The sequence below is a fragment of the Panthera pardus genome, unplaced genomic scaffold (assembly GCF_024362965.1).
Source record: "Panthera pardus isolate Hobbes unplaced genomic scaffold, ASM2436296v1 HiC_scaffold_19, whole genome shotgun sequence".
Lineage (NCBI taxonomy): Eukaryota > Metazoa > Chordata > Mammalia > Carnivora > Felidae > Panthera > Panthera pardus.
The window spans coordinates 5287658-5310000 of record NW_026526754.1 but is presented as its reverse complement, the minus strand read 5'-3'; the positions used below and the strand labels follow the sequence as shown (position 1 = coordinate 5310000).

The following is a 22343-nucleotide window of genomic DNA, read 5'->3' as shown; positions in this document are numbered from 1 at the left end:
CAGACTCCATGTATATTTGCGACTTTTACAGTGGATGTGCTTAGATTTTCCCCTTATTCTGACATTTCATTCCTTTTTTATTCAATAGAGAAATCATCATGGCATAGTGGGAAGGCAAAGCCTTAGGAGCAAGGGAAATCTAGGTTGGAATTCTTATTCTACTACTATTAATTAGCTACGTTGTGTTGGCTAAGTCAATTTAACACTCTGAGGTTAAATTCCTTCTCTTTTAGGAGGTAGCAACCGAATAAAACCAGCCCCCTGCAGTGCTGTTGGCAAGATTAGTTAAAAGAAAAATGCACGTGGAAGCACCGAGGCAGTGTAGATCAGGGGTATGTAGTAGGTGGCAAATAAAACTGGAGCTGCCAGGATCACAGTTGTTGATATGTTAACAGAGAGAAATCAAAACGACATCATTTGGGCAAGACATGGGGATAAAATGTAGAGTAGCAGGAGGCTTGCTCATATGCTAGATGACTGTTTGTTTATTCATTTCCCAACGATATTACAAAGGCTGTGAATATTTATTTAGTTCTGCTCCCAATAGTCCTTCTAATAGGGAATTATTTGGGTACAACGAAAGACATTTGTAAATGCGGCTGATAAGACTGGCATTGGACAAGGAGTGTTTTGTTGGACACAAGAATTCTATTGTCCCCGGCTTCAGTTGTCAAGTGCCCGGAGAACCCAGAATTTATGGTGCAAGCACAATGGTCCTTTCAGGGCCCAGCGAAAGAGCTGTGAGATCCTGCTCCCCGGCTTTTCAGGGCTTCTAATCTTTTTATCGGGCCCGGACAATGCCGGATTCAGCCGCTGCCTGAGCCTCCTGACTGTCCATTGGCCGCCAGGTATTGTGCGGTAATTACCATGGTGACAATGGACTTTCTCCACGGCCGTCCATCGGCGCTTTGGAAAACGGTGAAGGTTGTCACTTTGTATTAGGTGCCTCTAAAGGCATGGCTTACTTAGAAAAACTGCTAAAGGGAAATAAAGAAAATCGTGTTAAGAGTTTGATTTAAAGGGCCACTGTGTCAAATCCATTTGGAGCCCAGGACCTCTTTATGGATGTTTTCTTGTAATTACGGTCAGACATTGGGCGTCATCCCTGTCCAGGCGGTGAGGGGCCGGCCTTGGAGGTTTTGCAGGAAGGCGTGAGCTGTGGGCAGCTGGCAGCCCTTAACATTGGGTGAGAGCAGAAGTCTAAGCTGAGGCGGGGAACTTGGAGGGATCCCGGAACTTCTTTGAGACTCCGTTTCCTCAGCTGCAAAAGAATGGTGTGGGAAGCGCTTGCAGATTAATGTTAAGTATATGTTATATACGATGCATGCAAAATACGTGGATATTACTTGTCTATAGACGCTTATACATCTACCAGAGAGCTTTATGAATAGCATATCTACGATAAAAGGCAAAACTACTCTTTACATCGTGCACAATGGAAAAAGCACAATCTATATCTTTTCATAATCACAGGTACTGATTATTGAGTGCCTATCCTGGGTGAGGTAATACAGTTATTATCACTATTCTTAATGTAATCCTACAAAATAGTTCTTATCCCCATTTTATACTGAGAAAACTGAAGCTTAGAGAGGTCTTGTTTTCTCGAAGTCAGACTAGCTTGGAAAAGGTAAAGCCTGGATTTTTTTTTCTTTCAGAGAGAGAGATAGAGAATGAGCACACATGTCAGCAGGGAAGGGGCAGAAAGAGAGGGAGACAGAGAATCCCCAGCAGGCTCCACGCCATCAGTGCAGAGCCAGATGCAGGGCTCGATCCTACGAACCATGAGATCATGACCTGAGACAAAATCAAGAGTCAGCCGCTCAACCGACTGAGCCACCCAGGCACCCCAAAGCATGGATACATTAAATTGAATGTATCCTCACTGCTTCCCCCCATTTTTTAAAAAAATTCAGAATCTATAAACCTTTCTTACAAAATATGTTTCACCATATGGTTTTGGAACTTTGGCAATAATTTCTTTACAGGAAAGAAAAACTCAGTGATGATTATTAACTGGGTTTATTCATCTTTTCAACAATGTCAGGAACATGTGACACCTATAAAAGGAAGAAACCCCTGCTCACAGGGTGCCCAGAGTCCACTGCCTGTGTGCTGCCCGGACAGAACAAGAAAAAGACACAGCAGAATCCGCAAAACCACTTGATCTTTCCATTAAAGCAAAAAAGCATATGGCCTTTGCTTGACTTCTTGGCCAAAAACAAACAAACAAAAAACAAACAAACAAACAAAAAAACTGGCAGTTTCAGAAACCTGATATTTCATTTGTTTATTTAATAGTAACATATTTAATCATAGTTTGTCTCAGCTCCCTACCAAGATACCTGAAATCCCTTGTACTGTTACACCAAAAAGTAGTTTTCTGGGCTGACATACCAGAGGTACAGACATGATTTACCCCAGAAAGAAGGTCTCATTGTGCGTTCTTAAATCTGGCAGGAAAGGAGTGGGTTGTTGGTGATCCAGTCCAGCTACCCTGTATCCTTGCTCTAAGCACTTGGGCACTTCCTGCTTAGCCTCAGTTTCTTCATCTGTAAAATGGAGCTGTCACTGTCTCCTTGCGCTCCCTTGCTCCCTTCAGTAACAACTCTTTCCCCTTTCACCCGTCACCCCCTGTGCCATACCTGCATCAGCACTGCATACATAGTGGCCAGGGACCCTGAAGCATGTGTTGATGGAGTTAGTGGGATGCGGACTATTTTAATTCACATATGCTTTCAGCTCTTACCCTCCCCCGACCACAGCACCACATATTGTTGTTTTTGTTGTCCTTGTAGTGTTAACAATGATCCTGGCCCCTGTCTGGGCTGCCTGCGTCCGCATTCTTGTGGAGGATCCATACATGTAGATCTGTCAGTCAAAGCGTGTGATTTGGAGCAGAGATCCTCAGAGAGAGACAGCAGTATGACCCGTGGGGTCAAAAGAAAGCCTATGGACTTGTGTGTACTGAGCCTTCTAAACACTCAGAGCTCAGCAAGAGAAATCTGCCACAATCATATCCCCATCCTTCCCTGGCTTTTCTCCTTGCTTTTTGTACGCTCACTAAGGGTCTTCTCCATCCTGCTTGACACTCTTGGCTTCAGTGTTCTTTTTCCTGATTTCTCCATCTCTCTGCAGTAATCTATGGCATGTTGCGTCTCTGCCCCTAGAGGCTCAGTGCTGCGGGACCTCTGCGCGCAGCACTGGACAGAGCTGGAAGCAGGCGGTGACTCTGTCCTGGGAGAGGGCCCATAACAGCACACAGTCCTTGAGAAAGGAAGGGGAGTCACTTGGAGAGTAGGTAGGGATGGGTGCCACAGTGCTGGGTTGGATTTCCCTGGCTCAGAAGGGAACGCATGATTCCAAGTCCTGGGGAATCATGAGATGCGGCGGGGAGGAGGGAAAATGAAAATTCCAAGCAGGAACAGCAGCGCAGAAAGAGAAGATGGGGGAGCATACACACATGGCCCTCTCACACCGAATTGAGTCTGCTGAAAGCACAAAAACAGCCAGGATTTCTTCTGTCATTGTTTTCTTTTCTAAGAAGCATGGTGCAGTTGTATACCAACATTTCCCACACAACCTACATCTCCTCTTTCTTGAATGTTTGCAGGGATTGGAATTCATAGACATTTCACCCGGCTATTTTTGTTTTCCTTCCAAAGCTCTTAATTGTCTGTGCAGGTTTTTGGTGAAAGGAGTTTTATAGGGAATAGCTTGCAGAGAGGTAAACAGTATGAGGCAAAGGGGGAGTTCAATTCGTTTTTATAGATTTGAGAAGTAAACTTTGAGAAGCACACTGGCAACAGATGCAGCTGCATGATTCGCTGACTGCATACTGGGGCAGGCAAACAGACGGACCATAGGCTATCATGTCTGCCCTGTGGGGTTCTGGTCCCACCTTGGGTGTTATTGGCTGCACACCTTGGGCAAAGAGTCTAATCCTTTGAGTGGTCGGGTGAGATACCCAGATGGGCTCATGACAGCCAGAGTGGTGATATGTATTTAAAGAGAATACATTGGTGAGGCTTGTGGCAGATGTCTGTTCCATTTATGGTGTACTAGTTATCCATTGCTGAGTAACATACTGTCCCCAATTTAGCGACTTATAACAATTCACTATTACCTTTTATAGTTGAGTTTAGTGAAGTCATCTGGGTGGTTTTTACTTGGGGTCTCTCATGCTGTGTAGTCAGATGGCTGGAGTCACATGAAACTTTGACTGAGTTGGAAGTCCAAGATGGCATCTTTGTCCACCATCTGGCACCTCAGCTTGGATGCTTAGAATAGCTAGGTATGGCTGGGCATCTCTCTCTCTATCCATGCAGCTTCTCCACATGGCTAGCTAGTGCTTCCTCCCAGCATGCAGGTCTAGAGTATTCAGACTTCTGACATGACAACTGACTTCTCCCAGATGAAGCTTCCAAGAGCACAAGATAGGCTACAAGATTTCTTATGACTCATCGTCTGAAAGTGTAGAGTGTCACTTTGCTCTGTCTCATGGGTGACTCAAGGACAGCTCAGATTCACATAGAAGGGGCACTGGGACATGAATATTTGCGGGTAGTGTTCCTTTGGGAGGGGGACATTTTTGGATACTAGCTCAACATGCAAGGTGATTGCAAAGTAGGGTCCTTCATCAGTTATGGGTTGTGTGCACTGTCCATGCGGCTTTTTCTCTATGACCGGACACCATGTCCATCTGGGAATAATCCCAGTGCTACCTTGTCCTCGACATCCTGGGAGTAGCACACAGTAGGACAATTTTATTATTCTTGCTACAGTCACCGAATCAAGATGCTATGGACACATTTTAGATTTATAATTCATCTTCAGCCATTCACAAGAAGGGTTTTTGACTGTTGTCGTTGCTGCTGCTGCTGCTGTTGCTGCTGTTGTTGTTGTTGTTTAGCAGAAGGGATAATGTGTGAGGAGCTGTTGGATGGAACCAAGATGAGACAAGGAAAAGTGGATTCGGAAGCAGAAAGGAAGCATAATAAAGAAAGTCAACTAAGAACCTGTTTCAGTTCTTAACGCAGACCAGGTTAATCCTAGAAGGTAGAAGCCCTAGAGGTGAAGGACGTTCAAGAAATCCTCTCTGTCATTGTGTTAAAGCTATGCCAGCCGCCACCTTCCTTGGTTCAGTGCCTCAGTTTTCAAACACGACACCTGTTCAGACACTCTGTATTCGTCTCTTCATTCACTGAACAGATATACAGTGAGCAGCTGCTCTGGGCTAGGAAATGTGTTAGACACTTTGGGAGATATGAAGATGAATCAGACCAGAATTTGGGCAGAACACAGCCCCCACGCAGAAATCCAGAGTATGCTGTAGTGCGGGAGGGGGCGGAGAGGAATGTAATCTTGATAAAGAATTGCAGCTCTGTCTTCTCAGCTCCGCTGGTGTAGGGATGACATCTCCTATCACGGCTGCCACCACCGTCACTCTTTTGCCCTTGAGACTGTCATTCTGTAAGGATCTGGCAGCAGCACAATAGTGCTTCTCCCTCGCGGAGGGAAGGTACCTACTTTGGACTCAGACACAATGTGGGTTGTCTCAGAAACTGGCTCCAAGACTTCATATCCCCCTACAGGTTTGCTGGAGCAAATGTATGTGACGTATGGAGTGTGATGTAAGAAGTTGGATGAATGGCTACCTTTATCTTTTTGTCCAAGTACAAATGCACACACAGTCACACCGTCTTTTGATACCTTTAAACCCATGGTAGGTTTTTCCCATTTCCTACACAACTGTGATCATTTGTTTACATCTCTCCACACCTGGGCTGTTTTCCTCCAAGAAAAGTCTATCTATGCAACTGTGTATCCCCAGTGTCGAGTAGTATGTCATTTTATCGATTCACGTCACCTTTAGATTAATAATGGTCCTTTCACTTTTTGCAGAAATCACTGTATTTTCGGCTCAGTGGACCCGTGACACTCGTTCCTGTTGTCATTTGTTGAGTGACCAATCAGATGGGTGGAGTGTGTTATAGAAATTGGCAGCAAGTATCCAATGGGTGAAGAAGGTAAGATGCATCCACTTTACTATACTATGGATGTGGAGGTGGAAATGATGCCCAGTGGGCCCCTCCCTGCAACCTGCCTTTGTTTGAACCTTCACCAAATCTAAAGAAGTACCTGAGATGAAAGCTGGCCTACTTTCTTGGGATTTGAGAAATGTGATTATTCACTGTTGTTCTTGGGGTCTCTTTATTGAACATCTGTTATGTATTAGTACAAACGTGATAGTTTTTTGTTTGTTTTTTTTTGGGGGGGGGGAGAAGGGTGACTATAGAAGATTCAGAGGAGGAAGAAAGAACTAAAAGAGATTCTTCAGCAAAAACTCAGCTGGATAGACTAGAAAAATTGCCATGTTGCTTTTTCCCACCTTTTCTTCTTTTGAAGATAATTCTATAAATGTGAACAAGGTGGCTTATATCCCATGGCCAGGAGGCTGAACCTTTTAGACCTTGAAAGACAGAACATAAGATCATAAGCCAAAAGGCTGATTTCAACTGCCAGGCCCAGCTTTTCCATTCACTTTCCATGTGCCCTTAGGTTAATGAGCTCTTTTTTGGGCCACAGGGTGGTTGGACCTAGGGTCTTTAACAGTTTTTAAGTTTTAGGATTCTATGAATCCAATTATCTCCTCTATTTTTTCAGTGGTAACTGAAGCTATTTTTGTAAGACATACTAATATCCAGGTAGAAATTTAATAATTAATTCTACCAGCATGATTCCCTACATTTTAGGGGTCTAGACCCATCTATCCATATGTCTATGGCTCATCTCCATGTAGATGTCCACCAAGTGCCTTAAATGCAGAGGCCAAATATAAGTCATGCTTTTCTCCTCTAAACCTTCACTTTGTCCTATGTGTCACATTTCAGGGTAGCATCACAATTAACCCAGATCAGAAACATGGGAAGGGTACCATATGCCTCTCAATCCCTTACCTCCAACAGCAATTTATTCCTATTGCTTCTTACTGGTGCTATTCTGATTATCTCTGAAAAAAAAAATATATATATATAAATATATATATATATTTATATATATATTTTTTTATTTTATATATAAAAATATATATATAAATATATATATATTTTTTTCTCTTTATCCCCACTGCCATCATCCAAACATGATCCTGTTTCCCCAGGATTACAGTTGTTGCCACCTGACAGGTCATTTTGCCTCTGGGGTTACTTCAACTCCAGCATGTTGTATCTTTCATACAAATCCTAAACAAACAATGTCCCTACATCTGGATACTATTTTATTTTCCTGCTTAATCTTTTCAATATCAGAGATATGGATTCCTTAATAAACCTCTTCCATGACAAGGCCACTGTTTTGCTGTCTAGATTCATCTCTTGGCTGTTCTCTCTGTACACCCAGGCCTTACTATACACGTCTACTGTACGATCTACTATAGGGTACAACTGTATTTACACAAAGTCCCATAATTTCTCTTTCCTTACAAGCTAACTCTCACTCACTTTATATCTTGGCTTGCACCTCGCTATCTCTAAGGAATTCTCTCTGATCCCTGTAGACTGAGTAATAGGTGTCTCCTAGGCAACACTTTAGTAGTCCAAGATTACACCATTTACTATGACTTCAACACTGGGCTGTAATTATCTATTTAATTATCTATCTTCCCAGCTATACCTGGAGATTCTCGAGGGCAGGACTTACTTGGGGACTGCTGTGTTCCTAGTTGCAACCACTGTATCTGGCCTCAAGTAGGTTCTCAATAAATATTAATCAAACATATGAATAGGAACTTAAGTATATTTTGAATAGAAGATGAGGAAGGGCAGCTGATGTTACCAGAGAAAAGTCAGAATAATGGCAACTAACAGGTATTGATTGCTTAGTACACATCGGGCAGATAAGATCTTTAAAGGCATCACCCCCCATAATCCTTGCAAAAACCTAATGTGGTAGGTACTATAAATATCCAAGATTTTCTAAATGATAAAAATGAGTCTTAGAGAAGATAAGCAGCTTGTGTATGACCATATTGCCATAATTTTTATCCTTGGAAATTTTTATCCTTGAGATGCGTGACTTTAGCTAGAGCGTATGTATTTTACCACTCCCTTATTTTCTCTTATCCGTGAATGAATCTGCTCTATAAGCACAAAAAAAAATTTCCTCCACATGAGGCAGGACTCTTTTCTCACAGTCTACACAAGCTTTTGTTACATAGATGGTCATCCACTGTGACTAGACCTGTAAATCTTTGGTGATTTTCCGGGTGTTCGTATACTCATATTTTAATGCGAGTCTGTCTGAGGACAAAATTCCAATTTGGGGAGGCCCCCCAAATCTTTCTCCCCTGCTCTGATTGATGTTTATTGTGGGAATAAACCAATGAATGAAAACTCTCTTCAAGGAGCAGAGTGGCCCTTCCCTGTGAAGGCACCAGTATGATCTGCTGTGTATGACTGGCTCCCCTCAAATTAGCATATTTTGCACTCATTTGCTCCAAAGCCTGGCTCAGCAGACAAGATGCATCCCTCCTGTAGAAATGTCTGGAATGATGATCATCTCATTTCTGACAAGCCAAATGGGTCTCTTGGTTTCATTGGCCCTGTGAATTATTCAATAGAACATGCAACTGACATTTCCTATTTTTCTACATAATAGGGACAATTAGAATGAGGTATCAATGAAGCAGAGTCAGAAGTTAAATAAAAAGTACTTGAATTTAATTTCTTTTTTAGGAAATCTGCCACTTGTCTTTGTTTTTTTGTTTTTTTTTTTTTTTCTATTTAGAAATTAAGAACAGCCTAGTTTGAAAAGTTCTGCATAGCCTCTTTATAAGGAGAGGAAGGTAAACTATTCTAATGTTCATAAAACCCTTGACAAAAAACCACAGCATGGTATAGACAGAATGGCCACTTGATCTTTCAGGCTAAGATTCTTGTTTACAGAAAGGATTTTATTTTATTTTATTTTATTTTATTTTATTTTATTTTATTTTATTTACTTTACTTTACTTTACTTTACTTTACTTTACTTCACTTTACTTTACTTTACTTTATTTACCTAGAAGAAAGGAAAGACTTGTTCATGATTATACTATAAGGTTTTGGAAGAACAAAACAAAATTAGCCAACAACTTAGGCTGAGGACTCAGATTCTTGGTCCATGATCAGTTCACAATGCCAGCATTTCTTGAAGGTATGTTTTTTGAAGGCAGAGATGAAAGGGCACTTCCCTTTTCCTGGAGGAGCTTCCAATCAAGTTGCTCTGTATAAAGTGCTCAAAATCCAAGTAGGAAGAAAAAAGAGTGAGATGGGGTAGAGAGAAAGACTTGTAACAAATGGTGGTGACAGGGTTCGGGCTTACAGGATCAGCTCTTAGGCTGACCTCCAGGGAGATCCACTTGAGCCTCATTCCTGGCACACATTTTACTTAGGTGTCTCCTCAGAGCAAGGGAGGAATGACCTAGGTTAGCTGCAGGATAGTGCTTCTCAGCCCTGCTACCTGGCTGGGCTTGTATAGTAGGGCACTGGGGCAGATAGGAATGCCTTGAAGTGAAAAGTATTTGCCCTTCTGTTCATGAAAAGCTTACATGCATTGAGATTCTCCTGAATGATAATCAGCAGGGGCCAGTGGTCACAGGTCACCCAATTATCTTTCATTTGCATAAAAATCAATCCCAAAAAGCCGCTTGGGGGGGGGGGCGGCTCACCTGTGTTGAAGTATCCACCAGGCCCTGCTTTGTCCCTGACAGTCTGAAATGTTGGCAGCCTGCCTTCTAACCCCCTGTGCCTGCTGGGTCTGTCTGTGAATGCACATTTCCTATTTTGGGATGTAGGCCATTGTGGAGAAAGAGGCCAAGTATCTGTCTATAGCTGGTGTCACCTGAATAAAAAACAGACAGTCCACTTGCTGACTTCTTTGCCGATCTCCAGTCTGTGCGATGTGACTGTCAGTACCACAATCAACCAAGAATTACAGGAAGCTCTTGTGTGCTGGGCAACTTCAACCAAAGTTGTGGTTATTTGATCTTGCTTTATTTAACTAACGGTGAACAAAATGCAGAGACTACTCCTGATAATAACAGTAAGAGCTGATATTTAATGAGTGGGCCCACGTGCGGCCACTGTGCTACGTGCTTTACATTCATGATCTTGTTGGATATCACCAGAACTTTGAGTGGTATGTGCAGTCATCACAATTCTTTTGTAGATGAGGACCTTGAGGTCCAGAGAGGTTAACATGAACTTGCCAAGGGACATCTGATTAACAGTGGGTAGAGCTAGGGTCTCTTCTCCTGAGCACTGACTCTTCCAGTTCTTTTGCAGCCTTCATGAACTTGGAGGGCAATTGTGTTACAATTCTTTGGGTATGGCCATGTCCTCAATCTCCACTTGGTTATAAAGGAGACTCAGGCTTCTGGCTAATGCATTAGTATGCAGCTGAATGTATGTGCTCTGTGAGAGGTAACACATTGGGAGAGGCAAAGAGAACCCTGAATATGTTAACTTATCAGCCATCTCTTGAGAACTGTTCTTGTTGCAGCCATTGGACTAGGTACTGGAAATAAAACAATGGGACAAATGCACGTGCACCGGGGGATACAACAATGAAACTAAAGTCATGCCTCGAAGAACCTCCCTTCTTGTGATGGAGCCAAGCTGGCAGACAAATAACCATGGTGCATAGCTCCTTCTAGACAGGTCCAGGGTCACACAAGGTGCACAGAGGGACTGTGGAAATAGTAGAAAAAAGAGGAAATCGGGAAGCTCCAGTAGAGAGGTGACCTTTAGACGTGAAGCCTGAGTAAGAGTTTACCAGGAAAAGATCAGGAAGAATTTTGCAGTATAGAAGTTCTGTAGAGACAGAGAGCAGTACAGCAGTTCTTGAGCCAGTGTTTGTCATGATGAGGTGGGCTATTTTTGTCTTTCTTATCCTTAACTAGATAAGACTGTTAAATAGATGAAGATGGTTTGAAATTCAAAAGGTGATAAAAGGTCTACAGACAATTAAGTCTCCTTCAATGCCTGTCCTTTCCTGGAGGCAGCTGCTACTTTTGGATTCATATGTGACTGTCCAGAGATTTTCTGGACAGTTAGAACCACACATATCCACATAGTCATTCATCTGTACCTATGACTACCTATCTGTACCTATCTGTACACTCTCCTCATCTGTACCTATAGATCGTATCTAGCTATAGACACTGTTATGCACACTGTTCCAGAAAAAGAAAACTTTATGAAGTTTTTCTCCTTGTTTGCTTTACGTGCTCTCCTTTGATTTTAAACTTTTTAAAATTAAGAAAAATAACAAACCTGCAGAAAGTTGCAAAAATAATACAATGAATTCTTAGGAACCCTTCATCTAGAATCACTGATTTTTGAAAATCATTTTGTCACGTTGCATGCAATGATTGTATGGATTTAATCCCTAATGAAGATACAGCTTGGATGTCAGTTACCTGCGTGAGCTTCCTCTCCCCAGCACTTACTTCCTGAGACAACCCAGGTATACCTGAAATCTAGAACATGTTCCACTTCGTGTCAGTTGCTCTGAGATGCCCTAAGCAGCAAATCCAGGTCCAGGATGGAGACATCAGGAAGGGCCATTCTTTGGGCCACCGGTTATCTACCTTGTGGTCATCTTCGGGAAGGGGTTTTGCCCTCTCTGGTCAAGTGCTCACTCAGCAAGAAGTGAGTGTCTCAGACAGGTGAGCATACTCTCTGCACTTACTTTTCTGGGCCCATTGGTCCAGGGCAGGAACACACAGTCCAGTTAAAATCTAATCACTTCATTTCCGACAACCGGCCGTGTAGATAGCGTGACTCTCCTTTTCTGCTTGTCAACTCCAGAGAGGCAAACCTCAGAGCCTGGTGTAGAATTCCCTCCTTTTCAAGATCAAAGCTCCTGACTGCTCAAGTTATCTGTGTACTTCCTCCGTGCATTTCATGGCCAGGGACAGTTTGTATTCTATGTGAGAGGGACCTTGAATAATGTGACAGGCAGGAAGTAACCCAAGGAGACGGTGTGATATGGCTTTGTAGTCAAGTGCTCAGGGTCTAGGAGTATTGTTTTCAGGTATTCATCCATCCATTCATTCATTCATTCACTCATCAAATAATTACTGAAAGCCTCCGTGGCACTCTTTCATGTTTTGTGTCAAGACGTGTACGTGCTCTTTGCAGACTGTGTGATGGTGATGTGTGGGGTGGCAGCCATACAGACATCTCTCGGCTGGAGAACAGGTGAAACCGAGAGTGCAGGGGTAGAATCTTTGAAGGAATGACTTCCTAGCCATCTATCCATTCCTTCATGCAGTAAACACATATTTACTGACTGCTTGCTCCATCCTGATTCCACACGTGCACCTGTGAATATGCCTATGTCGGTCCTATTTTCGTGGAACTCACATGCCAGTGAGGGCATGTCTCCTGCACTCCCTCTAGTCTACCTGTTCCTTATGTTGGTTCCATTAGGAAGGTTCAGCTGCTCCCACTGTTTCAGGACAAAAATCAGGCCATTGCCTGTCAGCCCTCCCTGGCTTCATGTGATTCCTAAGCCACAGAATCACCATTTCCTCCGGAGGCTACTAACCCAAATTACCCTGTGCCCTGTGGGGGACTCAAGCTCAAGGAAGTTTGAAAGAGCAGAGAAGGAAAGGTAACAAGCCATACTGAAATCTGCCACCAATTAATTGTGTCTGCTGAGGATCTAGAAGGCTGCAGCCTGACACCTGCCAGATGCCTCTATTTGGAAGCTTTTGAAAAATTGTGGAGAGGCCAGTGAGTTCATCTTTTCGAGAGGCTCTGAATTTTAGAATCTAAGCACCATTCCAAATGCTGTTAGGTTGCCACAGCAACAGTTCTTATACACTTTTTTTTAAGAAAATGAATTTAAAAAAAATTTGGCCACACACTTGCAAGGGCAAGTGAGAAGGTGCCTCTCTAAATGAATGTCTGGTAAGTTTCCTGAAGTACTATGTTTCTGTCCATAACAAATACTATTTTGGACCTCTCAACACTTCCAGTTTCACTTAGAATTTCCACTTGAAAAATGGACCCGGGAGGATTGTTATTCATTGCCCCTAACCCGTTTACGTCAGGCTTTGGGCAAAGAAAGAAAAAGCCTTTATCGCTTATGTAGTTTCACTCTTGTCAAGGGTTGGAGCAGAACCCGCAATGGCAGCGAGCAGCCTGTGCTCACACGGGAACGGCCGGGGGGGCTGGCGCTTGGGCTCCTGGGAGCACGTCCAGCTCGGTGCCCACTTCCCCAGTGCTTCTTCCCCTCCAAGCTGCTGCAGGGTTTCTCTTAAACAACTACAGGGCGCTCCGCTTGTAAGACTGACAAGATCCAACCTCCACTCCCTCTCATCTTCTGAAGCTCCCATGTCATCCCGCATTTACTCTGCATCCGCATCTTACTGCCAGTAGTCTTGGAACTCACTGTGATGCTTCCCTTCAGATTCCCTTGCATGAGTTTTCCTTCTCTGTCCCCATTTCTCTGGATATGCAGAGAGGAATCTCCTCCAGATGGAGTGCCCTGACCCCGTGAGATAGAGCTTGCCACTTCTTTCCCCCTAGTCCTTTGGTTTCTTGGGGGGTCTCAACATGCCTTCTATGGGCCCTAGGCAGTTGAAGTTCACCTTCAAGAGCTCCTTTTGCCATAAAAATAATATATTTTATGATTGTTTTCGTATAAAGATGAATATAATCTTCTACCCTAGAAGGCCAGTTTTTCTTCTGACATTCAAAGAAGCTGTGTGAGGATGTGGAGAAAAAGGAACCCTGTGCACTGTTTGTAGGAATGCAAACTGGTGCAGCCACTATGGAAAACAGTATGGAAGATCCTCAAAAAAACAAACAAAAAAAACCCAAAAAAACTAACTAAAAATAGAACTACCGTATGATCCAGTAATTCCACCTCTGCGTATTTACCCACAGGGGCCAAAAAAAAAACTAAGTCAAAAAGATATATACACCCCCATATTCGTTGGAGTGTTATTTCCAGTAGCCAAGACATAGAAGCAACCCAAGTGTCCATAGACAGATGAATGGATAAAGACAATATGGCGCGCACGCGCGCACGCGCACACACACACACACACACACACACACACACACACACACACAGACTGGAATATTATTCAACAATAAAAGAGAAGGAAATGTTGCCATTTACAGCAACGTGGATGGACCTTGAGGGCAGTATGCTAAGAGAAATATGTCAGATAGAGAAAGACAAATACTGTATGATCTCACTTATATGTAGAATCTAAAAAAAGTAAATAAATAAAACTGAATTCATAGGTACAGAGAACAGGTTCGTGGTTGCCAGAGGCTGGGGGTGGGGAGTGGGCAAAATAGGTGAGGGTGATCAAAAGGTACAAAGTTCCGATTAGAAAATAAATAAGTCCTGGGGATATAATGTATAGCATGATGACAATATTTAATAATACTATATTGGATATTTGAAAGTTGCTAAGAAAGTAGATCCTAAGAGTTTTCATCACAAGAAAAAAAAAAAAAGAACTATAGCTATGTGTAGTGACAGATGTTAACCAGATCTATTGTGGTGATCATTTTGCAATATATACAAATATCAAATCACCATATTGTACACCTGAAACTATATAATGGTATATGTCTATTATATCTCAATTCAAAAAAACCAAAAAGACAAAAAAAAAAACATTCCTGTGAGCCCCTAAAGTATTATGGGCCCCCGGCACTGTGCCTGATGGAGATGTCCATGGCATTCCTTTGTGACCTTATTGCCATTTATTTGTCTACACGTCTGCAGGATCTTTGAGGATGGAAGTTGGCTGCTTCATTCTGTGTCTTCTGTCACAGTGCAGGGGGTATATGTGCACACTTGGTGAATGGGCCTTCACAGGAATGAGACATAGTCTGATCCACTGCTGAGGGTTTTGGCTGGCACTCCCAGATAAGGCAGTGCTTACTGCTCCAAGTCCATTTTCAGAAGGGACAACCTCCTCCCTTCTCACTACCTGTACAGCCCTTCCTTCTGCGTCACCCGCTTTGATCCCTGCACTTGGATATTTTCCATCTCATTCTCTGGAAGAATAAACTGAATCAACCTGAGAGAGGTTAAGCAGTCTAGAAAATAGTTGTCTCCTGTTCAGAGTCACACATAGTATATGGAGCCATGATTGATTGATTTAAAGACAGAGAGAGAGAGAGAGAGAGAGAGAGAGAGAGAGAGAGAGAGAGCAAGCAGGGGAGGGGCACAGAGAGGGAGGGAGAGAGAGAGAGAGAGAGAGAGAGAGAGAAAGAAAGGAAGAAAGAGAGAAAGAGAAGCCCAAACAGGCTCTGCACTATGACTACAGAGCTCAATGTGGGGCTCGAACCCATGGACTGTGAGATCATGACCTGAGCCAGATCAAGAGTCAGACACCCAATGGACTGAGCCACCCAGGCAACCCCCGTGGAGCCAAGATTCTAAGTCCCTTTTCTCTTCTAAGACTCCTGCCAGTGCTCTATGGCACCACAGATCTACCGCTCCAAATCGCCAACCCTTCATTTTCCATACCAAGATCTGTAAGAAACAGTAGATCTCAGCGTAGGCAGAACTGCTTCTAAACTCCACACTGCCATATGCTCCCCTATTTTGCCTTCACCAGAGGACTGGTGTCCCCAGCCAGCAGGCGTGCTTTTGGGAGAGAACCTGCAGCTCTCCACCCCTTCAGGACTTGCCTCAGTTGCAGCTCCAGCCAAGGTCATGGCCCCTCCTGGGGGAAGCCAACATCTGATGTCTGGATCAACAGGGCTTTGGCCCTCTCGGCTGTACCTGAGATCATTTGGAAGGGCCATCCTCGCCCAGAGCACTGCACAGGGTTACCTGAGACTGTTGTCGGCCTCCAGCATATCTCACTTTCTCTCTCTGTCTGCTCCTGCTTCCTTTCCCTCACACATGCATCATTCTCAAGGGCACCCCGTAATAAACATCCGCATGGGAAACTCCATCTCAGAGTTGTCTTCCCAGAGAACCCAACCTGCCACAAAACTCTATTGTGCAACAAGCCTCCTTGTGTCTGCATGAATACACCAGATTCATTTGTACCTTCATTGTTTTCATTGAATGTGTATTCATTGGATGCTTTGCACTGGGCTAAGTACCAAGATACTGTGAGGAGCAAGACAAGACACGACCTCTGGTCGCATGGAGCTTAAATCACTTCTACTCTGAAGACAGATTTTAATCCTGTTTAATCCGTGCTTCTCCCAGAAGCTGGCTGCCCCTGCACTTAGGTGGGGGCCGGGGAGGGGGTTGGGCAAGAGAGGTTTCCCATTGAGTCCTGCTGATTGCTTTGCAAAATAAATGCTGCTTCCAAGCGTGTATGAACAGCTTTCTCCTGATCCATGAGAAGACTCCTTCGCTCCCTTCTTTGCCCAGAGTGAGGCCAGAGTGAGGTCTAGGTTAGGAGGGGCAAGAGCTGGAGCAGGAGAACTGGGGGTGCAGTGACTGCCCAGAGTGAGAGGGAAGACAGAGGTGCAGATGACCAGGCCTGCAGGAAGCAAGGTCAGGGTCAGAAGTTTAACTAAGAAGATGAGGTGGAGGGGATACAGGTAGAGGTTTAATCAGCAGCCAAGTGGGGGCAGGGATTGGAGAGTGACTGCCGTTGCCCGCAGTCCTTCCTGAAAAATACGTCATGACATCCGTCTTAATCAGAATAAAACACAGACCCTGTGCTGACAGTGCCATCTAGACATGATCACTCCCCACACCTCTGCCCTTGCCTGGCTCCCTCAGCCATACTGGACATTGCTCTTCCTTGAACAGACGCAGCCCTTTCTAGCCTCAGGGGCTTGGCATTCTGTGCTCCCTCCATCTGGGTCACCTCACATGCCTGGGGGCTTGTCATCATTCAGGGTTCAGCTTAAATGCCACCCCTGAGGCCATTCCTGACATCACAGCCTCACCTGCCACTCCCCGCCCCCCTGCGCCCAGGTACCCAGTTATTCCACATTTCATCGTTCTGTCTAATCCTTCGCAACAGCTGTCTCAATCTGTGAAGCCCATGTCTGTATTCTTTCATGGCTTCCGTGTTTTATTGTCCATTTCCTCAGTGGTAGTCTAAGTCCCTGAGGCTCAGAGACAAGGTCTGCCTTGCCCACCTTATATCTTCAACATCAAAAGCATTGCTGTTCCCATTAGTAGCGGCTCAGTAAACATTTCTTGAGCGAATGACTGAGCCAGTACCTACATTTCGAATGTTTCCCCGATGGGTCAACAGGAATATGCCAGAGCATGGGCTCCTCCATGCTGCTGAGTGGAGTAGAATTTTCAGACCTCTCTCTCTACCCCTCATTCTCATCCTCTCTCTCTGTCCCTCTCCCTCTCTCAGTTCCTCCTGGGCCATCAGTCAGATTTGAGTGGCATCAGTTCCTGGAGCTCTCCACTCTTGGGATGCCAATAGCTGCATAATGGCTTCTCTGCCTGTACATCTCCACATTAACACAGGCCTTTCCGGCCTGCTCCGGCTTGCCTGACCCATCTCCCATCAGGAAAGAACGTGCATCTGTAATACTCTGGAAAATTAAGGCTGACATGCAGTTTGGTACCCAAAGTGGTTTCACTGAAGCAAACGCGGAGAATAATAGCCGTGCACTTAAATGCTTGAGCAGGTATCAATCAGAGAAACATTCCAATAATCCATGTTTATAAAGCTCGTTAGTACAAATTTTTGAAATAGCACTTACTCCACTCCATTCTTGACAAATGGTGTTTGTAGCCATTGTGATATTTTATTTCAATTATGTGCCGGAGTTGTAGGGAGAGGCTTTCTGACAATAGCAAGGCATAAGCCATTTTTAGTGTGCTTCTATCACTATTCCCGTTGCTAAACTCGACTGGACAGTTCATTAAGATGAAAAATTAACAGCACATGCTTTGGGGAGAATAATCATGGAACATGACAGCTTGCGGAGGCATCGGCACGCAGAAGCAAGACAAACGTGCTGGTCTTCGGTAGAAGTGGCGATTAGCCAATCCGTCAGAAGCCATGAGTTTACTGAGACCCTACTTGTGTGCTCAGCCCTGAGCTGAGGTGCTGGGGGAAAGAAAATGCAGGAAACATGGCCTTTGAACTCCAACAATATAACCATCTATTTGGAAAGGCTGGGGAGATTTCAGCTGTCAATCTGGGAGCCCCAGAGGGATATACATCAAACGCCTGACACTTTGGTGCTGAATATAAGTCCAGGAGTAATTCAGTGTGGACCTCAGAGATTTCTTAGACCTTGAAGAATAGCAACATGTTCATTAGCAAACTATGAACTAAATATAGTAGCTGCTAATGGCTAAGAGTTTGCTTTTGAGTGGTGATGAGAATGTTCTAGAACAAGACAGTGGTAGATTGATGCACAACTTTGCAGATACACTAAATAAACAAACAAAACAAACAAACAAACAAAAAACCCACTGAACTGTGAACTTCCAAAGGATAGACTTGATGATATCTGAATTTTGTTTCAAGAAAACTGTTATTTTTCTAAAGTATTCTACAAATTCTACATAGCTAAATTATAGTAAATTTGTTACATGCTCAGAGAATTGAGTTTAGTTCAAATAGAAAAAAAGGGATGGGGCAGACTTACATCGACAGAAAGGAGGCATACACCCATTTTACAGACGAGGACATGAAGAATAAGATCAGTTCATGTCTTGCCCATGAAGCCACAGACCTGGCAAGTAATGGGACTGGGACTTCGCCTCCAGCCTTTCTGGCTCCAGAGCTTGGATGCTTCCCACCCCACTTTGCTGGTACCCAGAAAAACAGATCCTGGAATGCAGTAATAACATGAAAGACAGCAAAGATCATGATTCGCCTCAGCAAAGCATCCTCACCATTTTCTCTCTCTCTCTCTCTGTCTCTCTGTCTCTCTCTCATCAGTTCTTACAGCATCCCTGTGAGGGATGAGCAGGTATGAGTGTGCCTACTGGAGGTGGAGGTGGGGTAGGTCTCAGGACAAAAGGGGGATGGAGAGAACGGAGATTGAGTCGGTTTTCCCAGGCTGCATAAAGAGCTCTGCAGCCTCTTCCAGACATTCGAGGTGTTCCCGCCTCCACTTAGGTCTCTGTCTCTCCCTGGACTTGTGCGTGCATCCTTTTTCTCCAACGCAAGCGGAATGTCTGAGTGAAACCATAGAGATGTGGGATCCACGGACATTTAGAAACAAGGCTTGGAATTAGGTATCCTGTCCGTTAAGTATAGAAGTAAATGCTGTTTCTTTTCTCCTCTGTAGAAGGAGCAGATGCACTTTTCTATTGTAAAGCACGCGTCTAGATTAAAGCCACTTAAGTCATTATCTCCCCTGCAGTTCATAAGAGAGCTTCTGATGTCATTCTCAGCTTTCGAGTGTAAATACTGGGTCAAATTCCCATCCTGTTGGACAGGATGGAAATCTGACTCAACATTTGTAAATACTGCTGCATTTAATTCATTTTCACGGGGATATTTGCTTCCCCAGCAGACAGGGGAATCACAGCATCCTGGGAAACAGCCTGTGTAGGAATCAGGATGCATTAACCTAAGCAGTGAGATCAAAACAAAAGCTCTGTTTGCCGTCTCCCACCAGAGCCCAAATCCCGGCTGTCCCTGCTGGTTGGCTGCATTCAGGAAGCGTAAATAAAATTAGATCCTCGTGGGGTAAGGAGGAACTGGGGTTTACCAAACAGAAGGCTTAAGCAGCCAACATTCTCTTTTCCCATTTCATTGACTTTTCTTTTTAGCTCTTAAGAGGTGAAAGGAACAATAAAATAATAATAGTAATAATAATAACAATCATACTAATTAAAGGTTAATACTTCCTGAAATATATCCTTGCCTATTTCAGAGTATTTGCCTTTTTAACCCTCATTGAAGGTTGACTCAGAAGTAGGAATGGCCGGATTGTGGTCTTGTTTCAGCCTGCTGCTTGCCGGGAAGGAGACTGCTCTGTGTCTCTCTTGGCTCATAAGTCAACTGTGGGGTGATTATAATAATCACCCGATAATCAGTGTCTACTCTATAGGGATTTTGTGACAGCTGAAGGTGGTATTACCTCTAATGCACTTGCACCCATGCATGTCGCCTAGAAAGGCTCCCTAAACAGGACTCAGGCTGGTGGTGATAGCAATGCACCAGTCTATACCATTCCAGATATACAGGTGTTTCCAAATGCGGGGCTGTATAGGCAGAGGTTCTCAGCCATCGATGGAATCCAGGCGACAGGCAGGTACTTTTTTCCCAGTGTGTGTGCGCAGTCTTACGGTGGAGAGCTGGCTTCCTGTTGAACTGGCCTGAGTATCTGCTTGTCAAGGTGGCAGTCAGTCTCCCTGGGTTTGGTGGCCCTGCACGCTGTTTACCATGGGCAGGTGCTTGTCTCTGCAAAAGGGCACCAACCTGCAAAAATGTTCCACAGGCTACAGAGGCAGCACAGTATATGGGGCAGGAGTGGTGTCATGGAAACTGGGTTGGAATTTCAGTTCTGCCTCTAACTGTGCCCTGAGCGGAACAGCTACTCTCTCTTGCTAATGTTTTTATTGTTGTTGTTTTCATGGAACTGGGAATAGTGACTATCTTGACTGTCTCATGGCTTGAGGAAGGTCTTGCATTTTTTTAAGTTGTGAAATTGCACTCGTCCGCCTCCATCCCCAGTGCCATGTCGCCCAGCTAGGAGCACGGGCCAAAGACTCACCCTGCGTGCATCATTTCTGCTTCCTGTGAGCTGGTTCCGTGTGACTGAAGCCAGGTGATTTGACCCCAAGAAGCTTCAGTTTGCTCATCTGTTAAATGGGTATATTAGTTTGCTATTGGTATTGTAACAAACTACCATAAACTCGGTGGCTGAAAACAATACAATTTCATTATTTGAGAGTTTTGGAGATCAGAAGTTCAAAATGAGTCCTATGGGCTGAAACCAGGTTGTTGTCAGGGCTAGTTTCCTTCCGGAGGTCCTAGGGGAGAATCTTATTTCTTGTCTGTTTCAGAGTCTCAGGCCTCCTGCATCCCTTGGCTAATGGCTTCTTCCTCCATCTTCAAAGCTCACACGCCATCCTCTGCTTCCCTCACGGCTGCTTCTTTCTCTGTCTCTCCTGCCTCCCTCTTATAAGCATCTTGTGATTATCTGGAGCCCAGGCTCATCTGCCCACCTCAAGGCCCTCAAGGCCCTTAATTTGACCACATCTGCAGAGTCCTCTTTGCCAGACAAGTTGACCCGGGCATGTTGAGAATTAATATGTGGGCATCTATGGGGAAGGGATAGTATTCTTGCTCATAGGACTATTGCAAAAGTCAAATGAGATAATGCATCTAAAATACCTAGCCCAGTTCCCTAACTCAACAAATGTTTCTTCTCCTTAGAAGTACTGATACTGACCTATGCTCAAATACCTCTGGGAGATAACTGGGCATTACCACACCTCTAAGTGCCACAGCTCTGCTCTCTGGCAGGAGCAGGTCCCTCTTTGGCAGTGGCTGGAGGCTTCCTCTTAGCCTGGAAGCTGGTCTGTGCAGATAATTTTGTCTGCATTACACGCCCTCCAGCAGGGCTAGCTCCCCAAGGTGAGCCTCCTTTCTAAGCCTGAGCTTTCTTATTTGAAAAGTGAGGTCAGGGTGAAGGGCTTGACTCTGGGGTTCTTACTTCCATTGAGAATCTATGAACTACAAAAGGAAAGAAAGAAAGAAAGAGAGAGAGAGAGAGGGAGGGGAGGAAGAAAGAAAGAAAGAAAGAAAAGAAAGAAAAGAAAGAAAAGAAAGAGAGAGAGGGGGAGGGAGGGAGGGAAGAAGGAAGGAAGGAAGGAAGGAAGGAAGGAAGGAAGGAAGGAAGGAAGTGAAAGAAAATCTATGAGCTACAATAATTGATCACATGTGAATCCAAAAAATGTGCAAGTTGGTGTTAAGGTGTATTTACTGGCTTCTCAGAGAAAACTGCCCATTGCAAAACAGCAGCAGTGGAAACGATGGCCCTCTCCAGCCATCCAGGAGCCTCTGTACGAGGGTTCCTAACTGTGGGTGCTTCTGGCTCAGGCTGGACTATACAATGACGTATCTGGGAGGCTGGCACTGGGCACTTTCTGTAATGAGTGGCAAGTGAAGATTTGAGCTCTAGCTTCCAAGATGAAGGCGGGGGCTGAATTCTTCTCTGTAAAAGTGCCATTGTTCATGGATCAAGGACTGAAGAGGGGAAACGTGGAAAGAGGAAGAAGCCTACTGTGTGTCAGACATGGCTTCCTATCATTTAATTCTACCACTTTGCCTTGTGCACCGAGCATTTTATCTCCATTTTTCAAATGAGAAAACAGAGGCTGAGAAAGACTGAATAATTTGCCTGATGCCTCAC

General features: G+C 44.3%; 1 protein-coding gene across 2 annotated transcripts in view; it reads left to right on the top strand.

Annotated features, from left to right (window-relative positions):
• Positions 1-22343, top strand: part of CDH11 (cadherin 11) — a 152598-nt gene that overhangs the window by 57141 nt on the left and 73114 nt on the right. For both annotated transcript variants that reach the window (XM_053906512.1, XM_053906513.1), the window contains one exon: positions 5905-6029. The gene's annotated coding sequence lies outside the window, so the exon portion shown is untranslated. The remainder of the gene's footprint in view (positions 1-5904; positions 6030-22343) is intronic.